The 17,621-nt window shown below is 34.7% G+C and overlaps 1 long non-coding RNA gene across 1 annotated transcript in view; it reads left to right on the top strand.

The window, feature by feature from the left end:
• LOC129532951 (uncharacterized) overlaps positions 1–17,621 on the top strand; it is an 82,656-nt gene that overhangs the window by 50,262 nt on the left and 14,773 nt on the right. Inside the window, exon 3 of the long non-coding RNA XR_008678927.2 lies at positions 16,184–16,287. This is a non-coding gene — a long non-coding RNA (uncharacterized lncRNA). The remainder of the gene's footprint in view (positions 1–16,183; positions 16,288–17,621) is intronic.

Below are 17,621 nucleotides of genomic sequence, written 5' to 3' on the forward strand. Positions count from 1 at the left end.
AGGAAGGAGACTGATTAAGACAGCTGTGAAAATGGTTTAAAGAACATAGCATCCTAGGAGCAAATTAAGTGGGCAGGAAAATAGGGCAATACTTAATTTACACTATCAAAAGAAATCACAGGTATATGATTAGGAGGCTGAAGAATGCTGCAATATCATAATAAGTGTGCATGATTTGCTCAGTTCTTCTCTAAAGGACATATAGGTATTTATTTTGTTAATTGTGTAGTGAAGAAATGGAAATGCCCAAATACTTCAAGAGCAGTTGGATACGGGGTCCAAGTTCACATTGATATCAGAGGACCAAAGCATTATTATACATCATCTACTGTAATTGGGAAATGTTCAGTCAAATGATAAATGGAGTCCTGGCCAAGCAGATTACAGGAGGACCAATAGAGCAATGGACCTATCGGTCATGGATTATTAATGGTTATTTTTCTGGTCTCTAAATAAATAATAGGTAGAGATGTACTTGGTAGCTGGCAAGACCATGATATTATAATCTTGTTTAGCGGGGTAATATATAATAGAGAAAAATAAGTGAAAGCCCCTAAGATTAAATTTCCTCCAGGGTCCAAAAGCTAGGGTGAGGTGTTTCTCAGAGTCTCACAGATACAGTGCATGAGATTCATCTGCCTTGGACAGCTGTTCTGAGCTTTGAGGGACTGGCTCACCATGAATCTTAGACTTTATTATTGCTTGGTGCCAGTCTGTGAGAAATAAAGTTGCTTCTACGAACTTGTAGTATAAGTGTTCTGTCTCACTGGACTTGTGCAAGTAATAGAAATAGCAGCTCAAGATGCCATGGACCCAAATGGTAATCAGTGCACAGTGAACCTCTTTGCATATAACAGACAACATGAAATGCTACCTGTTTTGAGTGCAGCCAAGAACACAAAAGGGTTCTGAGTCATATTAAGACAGTGGTTACAGAAATTTTGTCCCTTAGGCCTCATGACTCAGCAGGCCATTTAGTATTAGAGGTATCAGTGTTTGAAAGGGATACTGTCTTAGCGAGTTTGGGCTGCAATAAGAAAAATATCATAGGCTAGATGACATAAACAACAAACATTATTTCTCACAGTTCTTGAGGCTGGGAAGTCCAAGAAATGTTGCCAGTATATCTGATATCTCAAGCATGCCTACTTCCTGGATTGCAGACAGCCATGTTCTTACTGCATGACAGAGCATAGAAAGAGAGAAGCAAACTCACTTTTGTATTCTTTTGAAGATACTAATCCCATAATCAGGCTTCACTTTCATGACCTAATTAATTTCCAATGGCTTCATCTCCAAATACGCTTGCATTGAGAATTAGGGTTTTAATATTTGATTTTTTAATTTTTATTTTTAATTTCCAGGGTACATGTGCAGGATGTACATTTGATTTTGACACAACATTCAGATAATTTTTAGAAATTTTTAGATAATTTTTAGAAATTCTGATAATGGTAGAATTATAACATAGATGCTTAGCATTCCAGAATAAGGTTATGCCATCAGCAGGAAATTCTATACCTCAAAACTAATTTCTGGTGTTTTTTTGGGCCATGGTAGACATGGAGCACCTAATTATCACCACTAACTGACCATATGGCTACAACTGCCCATCATGAACTGAGTTATGTCAGATCCATCAGTCATAAAGAGAGGTGACTAAAACAACAATCCATCATTAAAAAGAAGTGATGCATTCTGGATCAAGCACATGCAGAATCAGGGACCACAAACAAGTTATACAGGCAGACTCCCAAGTTGACCACCATTATTTCATTTGCCCCCCCTCTCCCTCAGCTTACACTTACTTTATAACAGTATGCAGGAACCTATGTGGCCAGCTGATGGAGGAGAAAAAGTCCACACTTTGCCTATAGGTGGGCAGAATATCTATGTGTGTGCATATAAGTTAAAAAGTGAATGGAAATTCTCTACGTATTTACTCAGTAGTAACCTTGAGAGGCACTGGCAACAGAAAATTTCCTTTGTGTGCAGAGCACCTAGTCATCCACTTTGTGTAAAAAGAGACATAGCTCAAGGTTATAATTTATACTTACTTGTAGATATTGGAAAATGGCTTAGTTCCTTGGTGAGGAGACAAGAAGTTAAAAAAGAAGGAAGAGCAGATAATTCACAGGAAACTCCTGTTTAGTGAATTAATGTATGAGAGTGGGAGCAATGAGAAGATTTTTATATCACATTATTGAAGTCCACCAGTGAGCCTCTATCATGGAAAACGTACTCGACAAACCAAGTAGATAAAGTGACTCAACCAGTTGACATCGGCCAGATTCTCATTGACTATCCCACTGCCTAGCCAAAGTAGAGGCTCAGAATGGATCCTGAAACATTAATTCTGACTTATCAAAGTTCATGTAACTCCTACTGCTATCAAATGGCCAACCTGCCAGCAACAAAACCATTGTTCTGTCCTTGTTATGGGATTGTTATTTGATCACATTAAATTGCTACTTAGGGAAATTTAGAATGTGGACATCCAACATGGGTCTGGAAACCAAAAAGTTGAAGCAGGAGTGGGCCTCATTACCTTTATTCTCAAAAAGCCACACAGGAAATAGAATTCTAGGCTTGACATGTTTAGAGGTCTTAGTTTCCTAAAGGGGAATACTTCCACCAGGTCCAGAGGACCCGGGAAGAATTCCGTTGAATTATATGGTAAGAGTGACACTTTTCACTATGGGATACTTGTGTCAAATGATCACCAAGGAAGAAAAGTTAAGATAATTGACATCTTGGAAGAGATAAATAGCCATGATCATCAGTAGGTGTTAGGGCTGCTGTCATGCATGGGTTCAAGAAAGAATATTTATTAAGCAGAGGTGATTCATTTGGGTACCTATGGTCATACTCCTGCTGTATTTTGACACTAAATGGACAGGTGCAGCCATTCTGGCCTGAGTAAGGTATGGTGACCATGGGCTCAGATGCTAGGAGTTAAAATCTAGGTCACACTACATGGTAAGCCATTGAGACCAATGAAGCTAACAGTCGAGGAGAAGGAAGAATTTAAATGGATAATAGAGAAGAGAAGTGATGACTGTTAGTTGTAGCCAGCTACAGAAGAAGTTCCTGGATTTTAATCCGTTAATTTTCCTCTCATAAGATTCCTCCAATCAGAGAATCCACTAGAAATACAGAGAAGATTCAGAGTGTACATGAAGTGGATTTAAGAGCTGCAAATGATGGCATCTGTGATGTGACTCCATTTAACCTTTAGCTGTCATTCCCAGGAATTGCCTCAGCTGCAGAGGTGCCTTGCCCAAAATCATACTCATTCCCTGGGACAACTCACTTCCATTAACCGATATATGTATGAGTCTAAACACCAGGTCATCTCAAGCTAATCTTAAGGTCAGCTCTGAAAGGGCGTTACTTCATGGCTAATAATGAGTTTTTCCAAGGCTGTGGATCATAATGGATTTGTCCATGTTATGGGCCTGCATGACAACTCAACACTTCCTTGGCCCAAACCTACTTCCTACTGCTTCCAGCTCCACTCAATAGTTGTTGATCTCAAGGGAAGTCCTAAACATTTATTCTGCAAACTAAACTCCATCTCAGAATCTGCATCCCAGAAGACATAACCTGCTACATGAACACTCTTTGACTAAATTTCAGTTTCACTTCTTTCTTCTTCACGTTTTGGATATTTCCATATTTAGTCAGACCAAGCTGAGATAAAACAATTTTACTTGTTGATGTTTTCAAGCACATAATTAACTTTTTCTCAGTGTCTGACATGTTTAGTCATGACCACTGTATACATTCTCTAGGTTTCATTATCTTCAGCAATTAAAGTCCTATGGTTCTAGTTAATTTTTTAAGAACTTCTGTAACATGATTTTTTTCACATATAAATATGTGTATGTGTTTATGTTGGGAGGTAAAAAACAGAGCCAGAATAAGAAATTATAAAATGATTTTACTTAGGATAAATGAATTTATTTAGGTAAAAAATTATATTTAGGATAAGAATTTCATATATACTATTATCTAAATGATTTCTAAATTTTTGTCTTTGATTCCATGGTTTAATGATTATGATGATACAACTCTAATTGACAGTGACACATTTCAAATTGACTCATAGATACCTATTGACATAGAAATGACTCCCTAAGACAGTAGTTTTCTAAAAAGTCAGATTTTTATATAATTCTAATTAATTCAAATGATTTATATTCATTAATGCAAACTATTCTAATAGCAATTTCGTGAAGTTTCAGAAATACACCAAGTCTGTAATGATAATTATACTTTTGCTAATATCTGTTAAATTTTTTTCTCCTTCCATGTAAGTGTCTGGTGTGTGCATGTCTGTGTGTGTGTGTCTGGTGTGTGTGTGTGTATATCACAGGGGTAAGGTTTCAGATTTTATATGAATATAGATAAGTAAAATAAATTAAACTTTTGTACTTATTTTGAATTTTTTATAAATAGAGAAAAATTGAAAGAATTATAAAATAATTGCCTTATACCCAATGACTAAATCTACCTGTTAAAATATTTTATTAACATTTTGCTACTATTGGCATAGTAAGTCCTCAGTTTGCATAGGAAGTCCTCATTTTGCACAGTCACGTGGTGACTAGAATTATATTGCAATTATCACTAAATCTTGAAAATCATGGACTTTGGCCAGGCGCGGTGGCTCACACCTGCAATCCCAGCACTTTGGGAGGCTGAGGTGGGTGGATCACGAGGTCAGGAGATCAAGACCATCCTGGCTAACAAGGTGAAACCCCGTCTCTACTGAAAGTACAAAAAAATTAGTCAGGCGTGGTGGCGGGTGCCTGTAGTCCCAGCTACTCGGGAGGCTGAGGCAGGAGAATAGTGTGAACTGGGGAGGCGGAACTTGCAGTGAGCCGAGATCGCACCACTGCACTCCAGCCTGGGTGACAGAGTGAGACTCCATCTGAAAGAAAGAAAGAAAGAAAAGAAAGAAAGAAAGAAAGAAAGAAAGAAAGAAAGAAAGAAAGAAAGAAAGAAAAAAAAGGAAGAAAGAAAGAAAGAAAGAAAAAATCATGGATTTTGGATAAGTATGTGTTTCAATGAACACGGTTCTATGCAAAATAAACATTGCTTTTGTGTGTGAATTTATATGCACCAACAGATATTAAATTGCAGACGTCATGACTTTTAACTCCTAAATGCTTAATTTCACACCTTCTAAGAAGTACTATATCTGTAAAATACCTACAATATAATCATAGCTTCTAAAATATTATTCCTAAAATATAACAAAAATTTTATCCAATATTGAGTTTATATTTTAATTTCCCTATTAATTGTTCTTCTTCTTAGCCAGGATCCAATTAAATGTCACAAATTGTATTTTACTGTAATTCTACTATTGACTCTTTAAATATACATTTTATTTATTTAATGATTTTACATGACCTTTTTTTGAAGAATCCAGGCCAATAATCATCAATTATCTGACCCCTGAGTTGTTTCTCTCAAATGATTTTTGCCCTTTAAAATAGTTTTAGTGTTAGAAATACATACACATGCAAACTTTTCCCACTTCTATTATCATTACAAAAGAAACATTGCATTCAAGTCAGTTCATTCATTGAAGCCATTCATAGTTCTCCCTCCCACTTGCTTTGACACATATGGCACATTTCCTGACATCAACATTCTATTTCTGTGCGCTACATATAAAACCCCTATACTGAATAGAAATTGAAATGGATTTTTCTACTGCTCCCCTAGCAAATGGGAAGACAAGCATTACTGAGCTTTTTTGTTCCAAAGGGTAGAGATCATCATAGGCATTTTTTTTCTTCCATTATAAATGTTGCTCTCGTTCCTTTCATTATGTTGTCTGAAAGAAGAAGAAAGAAAATAGGACAGTATTAGCAACTCTGTCAGTCACAAAAATAGTATACTAAGGCCTGGTATATTATATTTAAGAAGTTTTTTCTTTTTTAATATCTCTAATGTGTTTTATTTCTTGATACTTCTGATGCAGCTTCCCACACAAACTGGGATATGTAGGACAGGTGGGTGAAATGGTAATTTTTGTAACCTCCTTCATCGGTACACCTTGGTGCACATGTCACTGGTCACATATGTGATTTCTAGTGTATATTTAGTGACTATATGCCACATAAAAATATATGGAATAAAGGATATGTGGAGGTTTTTTCCTCACATGAATAAGTGTCATGTAACCAGAGATGGGCAATTAATATGCAGATAACTTTGTGCATATATTTTTTACCATCAACATACACTTGTATTTTTCTCTATTTTCTTGTTTTTATTGAGACAAAATATTTTACATGTTTATGGGGTACATGTGAGTATTTGCTACATGCATAGAATGCATAATGATCAATTCAGGGAATTTAGGGTATTTACAGCCTTGAGTATTTCTCCTTTCTATGTGTTCCTAACATCTCAAATCCTATCATCTAGCTACTTGGAAATATACAGTATATTGTTGTTAACTATAGTCACCCTACTCTGCTGTCGAATATTGGAGCTTCTTTCTTTCTTTTTTTTTTTTTTTGTAATTTTAGTAGAAACAGGGTTTCACCGTGTTAGCCAGGATGGTCTTGATCTCCTAACTTCGTGATCCGCCTGCCTCAGCCTCCCAAAGTGCTGAGATTATAGGCATGAGCACCGTGCCTAGCCTGGAGCTTATTTCTTCAACCTAACATACTAGTGGGTATCTTTGCACCCACTAGTCAACCTCTCCTCATTCCTTGCTCCCACCTACACACCCTTCTCAGCCTCTGATATAATGAAATTTTCAATCTCCATAAAATAAGTAAGTTTTTAAAGCTCCCACATATGAGTGAAAATATGTGATATCTGTTTTATCTGTCTCCTGTTCCATCAATGTTGTTGCAAATGACAAGCTTATGTTCTTTTTCGTGGCCAAATAGTGTTCAATTGTGTGTATATATGGCATGTCTTGTTTATCCATTCATCAATTGATGGACACAAGTTGTTTTCATACCTTTGCTAATGTAAATAGTGCTGGAATGAACATGAGAGTGCAGGTATCTCTTTGATATACAGATTTATTTGCCTTTGGATATAAATACTCTGTAGTGGTATTGCTAGATCATATGGTTGTTCTTTTTTTTTTTTTTTAGAAATACCATACTCTTTTCTATAGTGGTTGAACTAATTTTTATTGCCACCAACCATGTGTAAGAGCTCCCTTTTCTCCATATCCTCACCAGTATCTGTTATATTTTGTCTCTTTAATAATAGCAATTCTAACTGGGTAAGAGGATAACTCATTGTGATTTTGATTTCGTTTCCCTCATGATTAGTGATGTTGTTTCTTTTTTTTTTTTCATATACCTGCAGGCCATTTGTATGTCTTCCTTTGAGAAATGTCTATTAATGTCCAGAGTCCAATTTTAATGAGTTTTTTATTGTCAATTTGTTTGAGTTCCATGTATATTCTGGATGTTAGTCTGTTGTCAGATGAATAGTTTGCAAATAATTTCTTCCCTTCATCAGGTTGTCTCTTCATTCTGTTGATTGTATCTTTTGCTGTGCAGAAGCTTTTTAGTTTAATATAGTCCTATTTGCCCATTTTTATTATACTTGTCTGTGCTACTGAAGTCTTAGCCATGAAATCTTTGTTAGACAGATGTCTTGAAGTGTTTTTCCTATGCTTTATTCTAGTAGTTTTATAGGTTCGGGACTTACATTTAAGTTTTTAATTCATCTTAAGTTAGTTTTTATATATGGAGAGAGACAGGGGTCCAGTTTCATTCTTTCACATGTGAATATCCAATTTTCTCAGCACCTTTTAGTGAAGAGGTGTCCCTACCCCAGCATAGGTTTTTGGCACATTTATCAAAAATCAGTTGCCTATAAATATGTGGATATAGTTCAGGACTCAGTATTCTGTTCCATTGTTCTATGTGTCTGTTTTTTATACCAGTATCATGTTGTTTTGGTTACTATAGTCTTGTAATATATTTTGAAGTAGGTAGTATAATGCCTCCATCGTGGTTCTCTTTGTAGAGGATGCTGTTGGCTATTCGGGCTCTTCTTCAGTTCCATAAGAGTTTTAGAATTTCTTTTTCGAATTCTGTGAAAAATGACATTGGTATTTTGATAAGTATTGCATTCAATCTATAGATTACTTTGGGCAGTATGATCATTTTAGCAATAACAATTTTTTCAATCCATTAGCTTGGGTTGCCTTTTCTAGGTTGGTGTTCTCTTCAATTTCTTTCATCAGTGTTTTGTCGTTTTCACCACAGAGGGATTTTCCCTCCTTGGTTACATTTGTTTCTACGTTTTAAATTTTTATCACTATCGTAAATGGTATTACTTTCTTGATTTCTTTCTCAGGTATTTCTTTATTGGTGTATAGAACACTACCAATTTTTGTGTGTTGATTTTGTATCCTGAAACTTTACTGTACTCATTTATCAAATCCAGAAGTTTATTGGTGGAGTCCTTAGGTTTCTCTAGTTAAAAGAACATATCATTTGCAAAGAGGAAAAATTTGACTTCCTCTTTTTCAATTTGGATATCTTTTATTTCTTTCACTTGCCTGATTATACCGGCTAGGATTTCTAGTGCTATACTGAATAAATGTGGTGAAAACAGACATCCTTGCCTTGTTCCAGATCTTAAAAAAAAAAGTTGTAATCTTTTCCCAATTCAGTATGATGTTAGCTGTGTGTTGGTCAGATATGGCCTTTATTATTTTGAGGTATGTTCCTTGTATTCCTGGTTTGCTGAAATTTTTTATTACAAAGTGATGTTGAATTTCATCAAATGCATTTTATGCACCTATTGGGGTAATTATATGGTTTCTGTCCTTCGTTCTGTTGACGTAACGTATTATGCTTATTGATTTGCATATATTGGGCCATCCTGCATCCCTACTATAAATCCCACTTTATTGTAGGGTATTATCTTTTTGATGTGCTGTTGAATGTGGCTTGCTATATTTTGTTGAGGATTTTTGCATTTATGGTCATCACGGATATTGGAGTGTAGTTTTTTTTTTTTGTTATGTTCTTGTCTGATTTTGGTATCAGGGTAATGCTGGCATCATAGAAAGAGTTAGGGAGAATTCTTCCATCTTAAGGCAATGTTTTCAAATTGTTTAAGAAGGTTTTATATTCTTTATACATTTGGTAGATCTTGTCTGTGAATCCATCAGGTCCTGGGCTGTTCTTTTTTGGGAGGCTTTTTAATACTGATTGATTCTCACTGTTCAGATTTTCTACTTCTTCTTTATTCTATTTTAATAGGTTGTATGCTTCCAGAAATTTATCCACTTTCTTTAGGGTTTCCAGCTTATTAGTGTGTAGTTGTTCATAATAGCCTCAGATAACCTCTTGTATTTCTGTCATATCATTTGTAATGTCTTCTTTTTCATTTCCGACTTGGCTTATTTGGGTTTCCTCTCTTTTCTTTGTTAGCCTTCTAGTGGTTTATCAATTGTGTTTATCTTATTGCAAAACCAACTTTTCATTTCATTAATCCTTTATTTTTTTAGTCTCCATTTTGAAAAAAACAACTTTTCACTTCATTAATCCTTTATATATTTTAAGTCTCTACTTTGTTTATTTCTACAGTGATCTTTATTATTTCTTATAATTTCGGGTTTGGTTTGTTACTGTTTTCTTAGTTCCTTGAGTTGCACTGTTAGGTTTTATATTTGAAATCTTTCTACCATTTTGATGTAGGCATTTGTTTATTGCTATAAACTTTCCTCTTAGCACTGCTTTTGCCATATCCTACAGGTTCTGGTATGTGGTGTTTTGATTTTCATTTGTTTCAAGAAACATTTTGATAACCAACTTGATTTGTTGATTGACCCAGTGATTGTTTATGAACATGCTGTTTAATTTCCATGTATTTTTATCATTCCTACAGTTCCTCCTGGAACTGATTTCAGGTTTTATTCCATGGTGGTCTTAGAAGATACTTAATATGATTTTGATTTGTTTAAACTTGTTGATACTTGTTTTGTGGCCTCATACATGTTCTCTCTTAGAGAATGTTCCATGTGCTGATGAGAAGGAAATATATTCTCTAGTTGTTGGATACAATACTCTGTAAATGGGTGTTAGGTACATTTGTTCTAATGTCCCATTCGAATCCAATGTTTCTTTCTTGATTTTCTTTTTAATACTGATAGTGGGGTGTTGAAGTCCCTGACTGTTATTGTATAGAAGCCTCTGTCTCTCTCTCTCTCTTCAGATCTTGTAATATATGCTTTATAAATCTGTGTGCTACAGTGTATTTAGAAAATACATTTAAAATTGATCTAATGTCCTATTTGAATCCAATGTTTCTTTCTTGATTTTCTCTTTAATGTTGTTGAAGTCCCCCAATATTATTGTGAAATAATTGAAGTTTACCTCTCATTTGGATCTAGTAATGTATACTTTATGAATCTGTGTGCTTCAGTGTTCGCTGCATATATATTTAGAATTGTTATTTCCTTTTGCTGGATTGATCTCTTCATCATTATATAGTGATCTTCTTTGTCTTTTTTTTTTTTTTTTTTTTTTTTTACTGTTTTTGACTTAAAGTTTGTTCTAAGTATAGGTACTCCTGTTCACTTTTGGTTTCCATATATGTGGAGTAACTTTATCCATTCCTTTACTTTGAGTATACATGTGTCTTTACAATAAATTGAATATCTTGTAGACAGCACACAGTTCAATCTCATTTCTATATCTTCTAGGTGGATAATTTAACCATTTATATTCAAGGTTATTATTGATATGTGAAGTTTTGTTCCTGTCATATTGTTAATTGTTTTTTGGTTATTTTAATGCTATAGTGGTGCCATTTGAGTCCTTTCTCTTCCTCATTTGCGTGTTTGGTTTACCAGTGAGTTTTCTACTTTCATGTGTTTTCAGGATGGTAAATGTTATGCTTTTACTTCTAGGTTTAGGACCCCCTTGAACATTTCTTGCAGGACTGACCTAGCCATAATTAATTTTCCCAGCATTTTCTCATCTGGGAAATACTTCCTCTTTCATTTGTGGATAATTTGGCTAGATATATTATCCTTAGGTGACAGTATATTTATTTTTTTCTTTTCGCCTTTTGAATATGTCATCCCATCCTCTCCTGGCCTATAAGGTTTCTGCTGAGAAATTCATTGTTAGGCTGGTGGGTGTTCCTTTGTAGGTGAGTAGGTACTTTTCTCTTGCTATTTTTAGAATCCTCTCTTTGTCTTTGACTTTACGTACTGTGACTATAATGTGTTGTGAAAACTTCTTTGCATTGTATCTCTTTGGGGATCTTTGAGCCTCCTGTATCTGAGCATGCAATTCTCTTGCTAGATTTGGAAAGCTTTTATCTGTTATTTACTTAAATAGGTTTTCTAACCCTTTCACATTCTCCTCACAGGGACACTGAACGTTTGACTATTTATTTGCTTTAAGTTTTCTCGAAAGTCATAAAGGCTTTGCTCATTCTTTTTTATTCTTTTTTCTATATTTTTGTTTTACTAGATTACTTGAAAAGATCTGTCTTCAAGTTCTAAGTTTCTTTCTTCTGCTTGACCTAGTCTATTGTTAAATTTTTTAAATTTATTTTGTATTTCATTTAGTAAATTCTTCAGTTCTAGAATTTGTTTGGCTTTTTAAGAATTTTCTGTTTCATTAGTAAATCTCCCATTCATATCTAGAAAAACATATGAATTGTTTTATTGATTTCAGTGTATTGTTTTTGAGAAATCTCTTGTATCTGCTGAGCTTCTTTAAAATTGGTATTTTGAATTATTTATCTAGGATTTTGTGAATTTCTTTTAGACTGGGATCTGTTCCTGGAGAATTATTGCTTTCTATTCAAGGTGTTATATTTTCTTACTTTTTCACTTTTCCTGGATCCTTACATTGATATCTGTGCATCTGGTGTAACAGTTGCTTCTTCCAATTTTTCGAATTTTCTTTTGTAGGGGAGGATTTTTTTTTCTGAATATTTATATATGTTACTGGTTAGGTAGGGTACTTTGGCCTTGAATTTGGATGCATGCAGTAGGGTAGTGTCGGTATGATTTCTTTGGTTATAAACAACACCAGTGGTATCTGTGATTTCTTCAGTGGTTTTTGGTGTGATAATTAGTGGAGGCTGTGGTGAGTTTTAGCTGGGGACCAGAATGCCAAGTGGGCCAGTCTTCAAGCCCTAGTGGTGGTAGGTGTAGTGGGCTGAGCATACCTTGTCTTGAGTTCCAGAGTGGTATGCAATGGCTTCACTGTCAGTGAGCTCAGTTGAGCCAATTCTTGGGCTTCCACGTGGTTTGCTCAGTTGGTAGTGGTGGGTTGGGCAAGTGGACATGTTCTTGGGCCCTTGGACAGTGCATGTGATGTGGGCAGTGTCAGCAGCAGTGGTACTAGAACCCTACTAGAACCCTAGAAATCCATGCTGGTGGAGGCAGTGAATATGATAGGCTGAGTGCGCCAGTCCCCTCACCCATAGGTAGCTCATGTAAGTGGTCGTCAGATGTGGTAGTATCACCAGTTTAGGTCAACCCTACCTCAGACCCTGGGAGGAGTGCTAAGGTGCCAATAGTGGTGGACTGGGCTGGGTGATCTCCAGGCCCCGGATGGTACACTCGGAGGATAGGACTGGGTTGGCAGATTGGTCTTCAGGCTCTCTGAAAATAAGCTCTGTTACTGATTGTGATAGGCAGGGTTGGGATTGTCCCCATACCACCAGCAGAATGCTCATGTGGAAGCAGTGGCAGCTGCATTGCAGACCTGCCTCCAAGAAGGGCAGGACCCCACTCAATGGAGGCAGTGAAGGCAGACAGCTGTGGGGCTTGTGCTTTCCTCACATCATGGTTGCACAACAGTCAGAGCAGCAACAGTGGGACTTGTCCTCAAGGTCCATGACAGTGCCCAGCCTTCCCTATCCCTACTCAGCTCAGTGGCAACTGTGATAACAACAACCCCAGAACAAAATGCAGACCTTTGTAGGCCTGACTCTAAGAATGGTGCCAGCAGACTGTGGAACTCAGTGTGAATTGTGTTTCTGGAGCAGTGCCTTGGCTTCGCCTCTAGGCAGCACCCTGTGTAAGGTCTCAAGGTCTTTGAAACCAAAGGGCTTTCCTGCAGCTAAGATTTTAGAAGTTTGTGGAAGGAAAGTGGAGCCCCGGTAGTCACTCACTTAACATTTCCTCATGTCTGGGAGCTCCTCTCAGCTCCCAGCAGATCTCAGCCCAGCAGTGCAGGCAACCTTGCTTCTGGCTTCTCTCTTTGCTTTCAGTGCTTTCCCTCACTTCTCTGTTGAATTCTAATGTTCTCTTTTAGATGATCTATTCAAAGTTTAAATATCTGCTTGATATTTTGTTTCCTCTCTATGAAAGAGGCACTTACTAGATGCATCTAGTCAACCATCTTCAGAAATTGGTGTACTTTTATATGCAACTTTTGGCATTTATTTTCTCCTATGCTAAATTACTATTTGGTAAATTTAACAAATATAAATTCAACATTTGCTGATTTGTAGGATAAAACTTGAAAAAAATGTTAAGATACCAGCTAAAGCACATTAGAACAACTTGGATTTTTAGAGGACTTATTCATAGCAATTTCTGTAAGTTGGTTAATATCCAACTAACATTTTGTGACACATATTTTGTGACACATATCAATTCTTATATCCTTAAAAATGTGTGGAGTTGTTTTGTTTGTTTTTGGATGTGGAGTTTTTAATATCTAGATTTAAGGTAGAGGTCTTTTCTATGACAATTTGGCCAATTTTCATTTTTCTATATGCCTTTCTATTAAATTCTCCTGTTTAACCATTTAAAAGCTGCTATAGTAAGACAGTGATGTCATAAGTCAAGCTCAACTGAAGTACAAATATAAATAGACATATAAATATGCCCAAATAAAATTACACCGCATGCTTTTCAAGGAGTAAAAGGTTTTTTTTTCCATTTCATTGCATCATCTAACTGAAGAAAGCATGTATAATATGCAAATCACATTTTTGACCCTTTGTTTTGATATTGTTGAACACTTAAATGAGAGACTTTAAACAGTTGTGATAGTTACTTCTTGTCAATTGATGAAGACAATGATGCGCTTAATAGAGATATTTTAAAATATCTCTATCTGTGCAACCTTCTATGTTGCACCATGGAGAGATGAAGCAGAATAGAGGAAAGTTACTATAATATAATTTTCAGTGGGCTCAGTGACTCTCTACAATGTAAAGAAGAGTATTATTCAAATCTAGCTTAAATATAAGCAATGAAAGAAGAAAGTGTTGTGTATTTTATAGTGACAAGAAAGTGTTTGGTGCTGGGAATAATTAATTGCCTTTACAAAACAGCAGGAGTTCATTTAGATAAATAAACAGCATTTATATGTACTTGTAAAAAAAGTGAGATAAACTTACCAGCAACTACTAATCTAAGAACAAAGACTATAATAATAGCTGTAAACAATCTTTCTTTTCAGTCAAGCTATCACAAAAATGTTTACTTCTCTACAAACAGAGGTAAAGCAGCTTTTGGTTAAATGTTAACTTCTGTGAAAATGGGTACATAAAGTACTTTTCAATACCAAAATGTTTTGCTGTATCTAAATATAAAATAGTAAAAATTTGAAAATACTATTTCTCAGAGTAATGTATTAGTACAAAATGCATATAACATGCTATAAATATCTACATTTGAATAAATCTTTCTGCAAACAGAAAGATTCCTGTGGGTCTGTGTTAAATTGGCAAATAGATCACTAGTATGTTAAGATTTGGCTTCATTACCTCTTAAACAAAACATTTCGGTATAATTTCAAAATATTTATATAATATGCCAGGATTTAAATAGAATATTAGTTAAGAATAACTTCTAGAATGGATTCAGGAAATGTATTTTTATTCTGCCTTGTTCCAATTTGGAAATGTATATATACTTCCAGGAATGACTCAAATCAGTTCACGTTTATCCATTGGCAGTGCAATCAAAAGAAATTATTTGGCGTTAACTTAGTTTCAATTTTTATCAAGTTAATGTTTATCATCTACCATTTTACTTTCCAGATAATAATCCAAATATATATCACTCTCTAGTGATGTCTTAAGCAATTACGCATGTACTTTAATTCTTTTGCTTTACAGAAGTTATTTTGCTTTTATATTTCAACTTATAAAAAAATTTTGTCCCAAGAGTTTATACAAATAATCAGGCTTTACATATCAGAGAAAAAAAATAAATAAACAAATATTTTCACCTTTTTCATACTCTACCATTGCCTCTAAATTTTCTTCTAGAATGAAGTATAAAAATCCCAAAATTATTAACCATGAAAAAAAAAAAAACAGAGGCAACTGTATCCATGTATATTGAATGCATCATTCAGATATATTCTACTTTGAAGAGACAATGCATGGCATTTTTTAAAGTATGAGACGAATAATACTAAAATTGTCTCTTCTACTTTCTTTAAATATAAATCACATGATGATAAATCATAGACTTCTATTGTGTTAGGCATCTGCAGTCTTAGTGTGTGTAAATACCCCTGAGCACAGTGTAGTGCATTTTAACTAATATTTAATAAAATTTATAAGGTGCATAATATATACTAAAATTTATATGGCCTACTAATCATACCAATTATTAACAAAAACATCAACTCAAGCACATAATCCTGAGTAAATATATCTGAGTCAAAATCAAGGTAAAGATAAATTAAAATCCTTGTTTTTCAAGGTGTATTTTGAATAATGGGTGAGTACATCTATCTTTCTGCCTGCTGGCTGGAAGTTTTCATGATTGTCTAGATTCACATTACCAGTTCCCTTTGCTCATTATTCCCCCTCGGCTAATTGTCTCTTTCCTTCATTTGTACTAATTAGGCTACATTTTGTCTGGCACATTAGCTTGAATTGTGTCACCAAGGTAAAACAACTTTAATAAAACCTAGCTATGCAACATTGCTACTAAGGTCATTATCAATCCGAAATGTACCTTCAAAAATGAATTTAAATAAGGTGTAATCAAATGATGCATAAAGACACATATTTTAATTTTTTGGAAAGTAACCTCATTCTCATATCTTTTCTTTACCTCTTTTAAATATTTTCTATGAAACTTGTGATGTCAATTTTTATTTCATAAGTGTGTAAAAGTTTTGTGCTTTTAAAAGTTTAATCATCTTTTCTCACTGTCTTTTATATTTTCTATTAGATACTATTGGTCCTATGGTCATCAGAAATTATAACAGAATTGGAGAAGATTTCTGCCATTTGGTGCCCAGATTGCTTCAAAAAATTGTAGGAGACTGCCATCCAGTAAGTTGACTTGTTCTATAATTTTGCAAGCTGATCATGCTGATGAATTTGTGACCATATGTAGAGGCTCCACTGAATGAGCAAACAGAGAATTTTGCCTCAAATGAAGAAGTTGAAACTTACTAAGTCTGTATCCTTTGCCTGAAGTAGTTGTTTTAATAATGCCAGAGAGTAAGAAAATACTCCAATTCCATTATATGTTTCTATCAAGATGTTATCCTTGTCCTGAGAGACTTCTGTCCAACTATTGTTGGGAAGTGGCCATTTAGTAAGAACAGATGGTGACAACAGGCACAAGAGAATATGGACAACTTCCAGGTCTCAGAGAAATAGAATCATGATCTTAGCTTTGAAAACAACTTAAATCCTACAAGGGAGGTAAAGCATATATCATAGATCCAGGAACAATGAAAAGACAACCAAAGATCATGACCCAGTTATAGGTTTCTTGCCATCTCCTAATAGGAAAAGTCTCAGAGTTAGGGAGCTGCTGCAAAAAAGCCCAATGATAAGATTCACATCAGAAGCATGTAAAGTGATTTTGTGGATAAAACTATATTAGTAAATTAAGAAAATCATGATGGCACTATTAAAGTGGAATAATTATTACAGTGAAAGTTAGATAAAAATGCACAGCTTAGTAACCTTAAAGGGTAGTGTTTTATTAAATGAAAATACATTAATCCGTAACTCATATTTCTTAATGCATAACAAGCAAATAGTCTTCAAAAAATTTGTAAAAAGGAAGAAATTGAGTGTAATATGTTTAAAGATATCATTATATAGAAATTATATAATTAATATTGTGTTTGTCAATTCATAAGTCATTTTGTATCACATGGTGAACAATAAGGTTTTCAAGCTTAGATTCTCTAAATGCCAACAATCAGCAAAAAGCAGGTGATCTGTTTATATTTGTTTGATTTTACTGCCAAACATACAAAGTCAATATCTAGAGGTGGGCGAAACAAAGCACAAGTGCATGATTTACACAGGATCAAAGAAATATAATAGAATAGTATCTTGCTAACCTCACCCTCATAGTGGATGGATCAGATAACCCAATATATGTATACATACCTTATTAAATATATATATATTTAATAACTGTGCCCCAGAAACGTAAATGTAATTGTAATAATTTTTTTGAAAATTGCTGTAGATCATAATTCTAATGTTTTTACTCTAAGTTTCATCTTTAATAATATTAATAAGACATAATCTAATTCACTTTTTTCTTTTTTAATTATAATTTAACCTGGAGCCTGAAGTTTCTAAACACCTTCTCAAGCTTGCTAAGTGTCACCCTGTATGATCCATTCTGTCACTCCAAT

This window comes from Gorilla gorilla, chromosome 3 (genome assembly GCF_029281585.2).
Source record: "Gorilla gorilla gorilla isolate KB3781 chromosome 3, NHGRI_mGorGor1-v2.1_pri, whole genome shotgun sequence".
NCBI lineage: Eukaryota > Metazoa > Chordata > Mammalia > Primates > Hominidae > Gorilla > Gorilla gorilla.